General features: G+C 36.0%; 1 protein-coding gene across 4 annotated transcripts in view; it reads right to left on the bottom strand.

The window, feature by feature from the left end:
- Positions 1 to 6000, bottom strand: part of NTRK2 (neurotrophic receptor tyrosine kinase 2) — a 200580-nt gene that overhangs the window by 114444 nt on the left and 80136 nt on the right. The gene's annotated exons all lie outside the window — the stretch shown is intronic.

Below are 6000 nucleotides of genomic sequence, written 5' to 3'. Positions count from 1 at the left end.
GGAAGGAAGGAAGGAAGGAAGGAAGGAAGGAAGGAAGGAAGGAAGGATAGACAAAAACATATATTTTTACATACTGAATTCATTCTGAAAAAAAAAAAAAAAATCATAGACTTCATTCTTTACATTCAGAGAGGATTTTTTTTTTCCTTCTTTTAACCAGCACACAATATAGATTTGAGTAGTTAAGAGCATCATTCTGGCATCATAACATCTAACACATTTCAACCCTGTATTTGGGAACACTACTGTTACTGAGATAGCACATCAATTGGCTCAATTTAATCATAGAATCCTTAGAGTTGGAAGGGACCTATAAATGTCATCTAGTCCAGCTGCCCTGCAATGAACATACACAGCTAAATCTAGTTGCCCAAAGTCAGGTCCAGTCTGACCTTTCTAGCTGTCCCAAAAATTCACTATCGCATTCCATCTCACAGGAAGGAAAATGTTATGACGCGATCTTCTAAACATTTTCACAAAGAAAGAAATACAAAATTTTAGTTGTCTGAGACACTTGTTGTCTAAAAAAATATGAAGAAATACATTCTGATGAGATGGAGGTCTGCAGGCAAGTTTCTTTGGTTGTTACAAACTTGATCTCAATTCTGCCATGGTAAACAGAAGTTTCCTGCAATGACAACTTAACTGCATTCAGAACTAAGTTTCATACAGTCATATCCCACTTTGCCAAATATGTCTCTAAATATTTGTAGTTGTATAAATTCAGAGATTCTGCATGTAAACTCAGGTGTGGAAGGGGAAGTACAAGCTAAACAAGTGTTGTTCAACTGAAAGTTCCTAAATTTTAATAAGCCTTCTCTCTTCTCCGAGTACAAGTAGTTTATCCTAAGCAGAACATTACTTAGGGCTTCTGTCCAAACAGTATTTTAAAACAACTAATCAAATGTATACTTTTGTTTCTCATAAGTTAGAGGCAATCAAGCATAACAAGACATGTATCTGTGGTCTTTTTAAATGAACAGTAATTTATATGGAGAAAACTAAAACTGCTGAGTGGAGGGAAAAAAGTAAAGAGATGCAGTTGGATTACCTAAAAAGTTATTCTTATCAAATTTGTTGGTTTCTGATTTCAAGTAAAAAATTGAATGAAATAATTCATTCCTAGTTTCATTTTCTTCTTGGATTTGAGTCAATGTTTCAAAGACCAGTGCTGGCTAATGCGGTGGCAAAATGAGGACAAAATGTCGTCTCATTTTTACTGGAAAGAAAAGAAAGGCTCCTGGAGAAGTTTCTGCAGCATGTATATTGCACAAAGAAGAATAATGTCTTGTTTCATTAGAGCAATGCCTATACAGTAGCAGAAGATAAAAGATGTTTGAACTAATCCATACTTTTCCTTCTAGAATTTGCACTCAACAGGCTCAATAATGCCTTGTGTTTCAGAGCACAACTGTAACATAAACATTTAACATAATTTTTTCTTTATTTCTGAACAAGTATTTTACACTGTGAGATACATGATAGCACTTTTCATTTACAATATTGAGAAATCTGATGATATAACTATGATTTTTCACACAGAGGGTAGTGTAGCACTGCAACAGGTTGCCCAAGGAGGTTGTGGATGCCCCATCCCTGGAGGCATTCAAGGCCAGGCTGGATGTGGCTCTCAGCAGCCACAGTGGTTGGTGATCCTGCACATAGCAGGGGGGTTGAAAGTAGATGATCATTGTGGTCCTTTTCAACCTAGGGCACTCTATGATTCTATGATTTTGTGATTATTCTTTTCACTTACAGATAAAAGTATGGATAGAAAAAAATAAATTGAAATCTAAGAGCTAAACATACAAATTTGAATATACTCTAACTCATTAGAGGCCACGAATTCCCAGAAAAATGTTGATCTCAATTTCAATTTAGTCTTTCTTTCCAGATCAAATCTTCCAGTGACTAATTTTACTTAGTAATTAAAAAACTAGGACCAGAAGAGATTAAGCAGACTACCCTATAAACTTGTACATCAAGATTAAGAGTCTTGATTCTCATACTCACTCTGTTTACAAAAAAATAAGAACACAGCATGCTATGCAGCATCATATTAACTCAGTATAAATAGTAAAAACTATTTACAAAAACTTAAGAGGCTTTGCTCTCCTTTGTATCTCTTCAAAACACTGCAGTGTTATAAAAAGATTTGCTTTCCACTATCAGTAGCTTTTCTCTAATGTTTAAATTTATGCTCCACTGATAAGGATACATAGCTTGCCATTTTGTGGATGCTACCACCTGTGTGAGATTTCAAAATGGGCTTAATACAAGGGGAGCCATTAACATTTGTGTTTCAGGCAGCATTCAGTCTACTTGATGGCTTGTTACATTGATCTACAAGTTCATAAAATGAAACAGGGTGTCAACATAATTATACATAAAATAGGTAAAAGGGTCTTTAGTTTTTACTTTACCTAGTAATAGGTAAAATAGGGTCTTTAGTAAAAGACCCTGTAGAGCTATTCTCAGTGTAAAATTAGATAGGACCAACAGATAATAAAACTTGTCCCAGTCACCCAAAAATATATGGGGATGACAGTCCCCAATACTGCCAATGAGGATCAGTTAATATTTTAATCTGTTTTTAACTTGTCTGAAGTTTTTATTTTGTTTCTTTAAACGATGTGTTGGAAGACATGCTTATTTTCCAAGCAGCCAGTATAAAATGAAACATTTGCACTTTTCAGAAGAAAACACTGCATCTTTCTCAAAGACAATCATTATCATCATGTCTTCCAGCAAAATATCCAATAGACGTTTCTTTTTGCAGAACCGTTCCCGATGCTGTAGTTGCTTTGCTTGCTATTGATTAGTGACAGTCAAGGATATTAAAACCTGAGGCTCAAACACCAGTGCTTAGAGCTACTCAGTGCATTTATTTTATTCAGCTTCTAATTCAGGTGCAGATCAAAGTAAAAAGAAAGAGTATAAATAAGCAACTGTTCAAACTCAAAAATTGCAGAAACAGAAGCTTTCCATAAAACCACAGAAAATGCATGTTAATAGAAACCCACTTTGCAGGAAAGGGCATAACAATTAACTATCTGCACATACATTTTAAAATATAGATGTCTGCAGGTTATTTTATACTTCATTTGTATGCATGCCTGAGAGATCAATCAATACATCAAGGACTCCTTTCTTAAAGCTTTCTGCAAGTACTTGAAAAGTCAAAGCTGTTAAGAAAAAAGGCTGTTTACCTTATGACATCTGTAGCATTTCTGTTTCATACGCTCATTGGTATGCACGTAAAATGCAGAAATGCTGCCACACAGATGCACTTTTGACAAGTGTCAGTTTACAGGCACTAAAAGGAGGATCAGAGCGCATGAAGGACACAGAACAATTATGTCTCACCCCTTTGAAAAACAGAATCACTTTCAACTCAGAAACCTTTCTGCCTAACTCTACTTGAATACTGAAGCCAACTCTACCAACATATTAGTTTGCATAATTCCAAGAATAAACAGATAGTCCACATTGTCAATACCTCTCCTTTTGACTCAAATTGGCAAGTCAGGCTATATATATGGAAATAAAGGAAAAAATGTTGCTCATTCTATTATAGTAAGAGTTATTGAACTATATTATACATATTCAGTTGCATTAGTTTGCTTACTTTTGCCTTACAATAAATAATTCCAATACCTTTGATTATTATAGGTCTCATAGTTGTTAATGAACAATTTTTCAGCTCCAGCTTCCTTCCTATGACATTTTATCTTAAGACCATGAAGTCTGAATTATTCTTAGAAGATGCATACGCTGATCACTGACCACATCAAGTAAAACAGTTCTCATTCTTTTACTCCATTAATTTCAATGATCTGCCCTTACAGTCACCGCCATTCAACTACCTCCACATGGCAACTAATAATTTTCCTTATAAAACCTGATCCGTGTCGAATAAATGCTGTTGAGAAGTAGCATGGCCAATGAAGAGGATAATGGGCTGAGAGAAAACAACTAAGAAGCAAATTTCAGCTATCCCAGTCACAGTTTTGCTACATAAGCACTACTACAATATTTCTGTGCATCTTTTCGTCCTTCATTTTTGTAGACCTTCAGGCCATATGACAAGAGATCACTGCATCACTGATACAGCTTTGATTCAAGTATTCCTCTCCTGTTAGGTTAAGATACAGGTCCCCAGATACCCTCACAAATTCTAATGTCACAGGTTAAAGAACAGACAAATTTACAATTCCCTTTTACTGAACCTTATGCACACTGTGATCCTCCAAGCATCACTTGTGATTTGAGGGTAGAGAAAAAATACACACAGAATGATTCCTCACGAACATCATGATCTGAATTTGTAGCCAAGGAAGGCCACCCCAATATTTGGCACACATTTCTCAGGTAGGCAGAAGTATATAAACCAAGGTCTTGCCCCTTTCCTAAGGCTATAGGAACTTTTCTGTCTGTCCAGATGCTTTGCTAAGTCAGAATCACACTGAAGACACTGTCTATCTATGAATGTCGCAGTGATTCTACCGAAATACAGAGGATGGAGAATAACTGCTCAACTCAGAACTAAATAAAGCAGTCTGAATCTCCTGAAGCTCTTTGAGCCAAAAACAATATGCACTTTACATTTATCCTTGATTTGCTTTCTTCTGTTCTCCACTTTATGTGAGCACAAAATGGACCTTCCCTTCAAAGAAGCACTTTTTACAGGATGCAGCAAGGAACAGAGGAAGAGAATGGTACTGCAGGTTTGTCTTGAGGAAAAAGGTACATTCCCACTCTTTGTATATAAGAATAGTACCTTATATGGCACCTTTTTGACAGAACTAAATATGTACTACATTTAATAGGCTAATTGTATGTCCCCATCTGAAGACTCAGCCACTTTTGTACTGGCAAAAGTAAACACTTCTACTAAATGATATAATTACTAAATGTAATTATAAACTGAATTAACATGATATAAATTAGATGTGAGTATATAATGGATACTATTTAGTGGCTTATTGCCTTAACTGCTAGGAGAGGCTAATTATCAAGTCAGTGAATAAGACTGTTCTCTTTTTTGAAGCTCTGTTCCTACAGCAGGTACTGGTTTTCCTATCCGCATCTGACACGCAGTATGCTGTACACACTCCAGATCCTCTCTTGATCCTATTTGTCTGCTTCTTCAGATGCACAATAAACCTAACTTTCCAGGCTCTGGTAAGAGCCTTTCCCTCGTACATCTGGATCAATATCCTGTCCTGCTATCCAACCAAAGAAATGTGCTCCCAAAGGTATCTCTGTTATAAATTTTGCAGGGTAGAACTCAGTTGACTCCACTAAGACAGAGTAATCATGCTAAAGACTTGAAAAACAAAGAGGCTCGGGCTACATCTGTGTCAGTGAAAAAGGAAAGGCCAAAGCCCACGCTTTGGCAAGAGTATATCTTATTTTTCAGCTACAATTATTTCATCTATATTTAATTAGAGCACCCTTTTGACCTAAGACAAACAACACTCTCCCACACAATGTTCAGTATGGTTCCAAGGACAGCACTGGTCAAGAATTATTCACAATACAGAGCATGGATGAGGCCATTTTGTTTGAGGGATGAGGGAGAAAAGATTTTTAAATATATGGGCATGACTTATGGCTTTCCTTCAGGGCCAAAGAAAATATGCTTACTCCCTTTCTCTATGATGCCCTCCAACGCTGATATGCATTGCTCCAGACGTGGTGAAATGATACAGTACATGCAAACCACACACTGTATTTTCTCCCCGGCAAGATTACTTAACAGATAATACAGAACTGAATTATTTCTGATTATCTGACATACAATGAAGTGGAGAGGATGAGTCAGTTAATATGAAATGCATGCTAGTACTGTAACTGCTTAAATAATTCTCAAAATAATTGTAACAATTTTGTTAATGTAGGACACAAAAGCCTGATATTTGGCCTGTTCTAATTATTTAGACTTAGTGCCATGAATCAATAGAGATGGAATAGAAAATAATTTTTCTACATTCTCTC

This window comes from Lagopus leucura, unplaced genomic scaffold, assembly GCF_019238085.1.
Source record: "Lagopus leucura isolate 7727_CA_CO unplaced genomic scaffold, USGS_WTPT01 Super-Scaffold_100018, whole genome shotgun sequence".
Classification (NCBI taxonomy): domain Eukaryota; kingdom Metazoa; phylum Chordata; class Aves; order Galliformes; family Phasianidae; genus Lagopus; species Lagopus leucura.
Note: the sequence above shows the minus strand (reverse complement) of the source record. Positions and strands in the feature narration are given on the sequence as shown.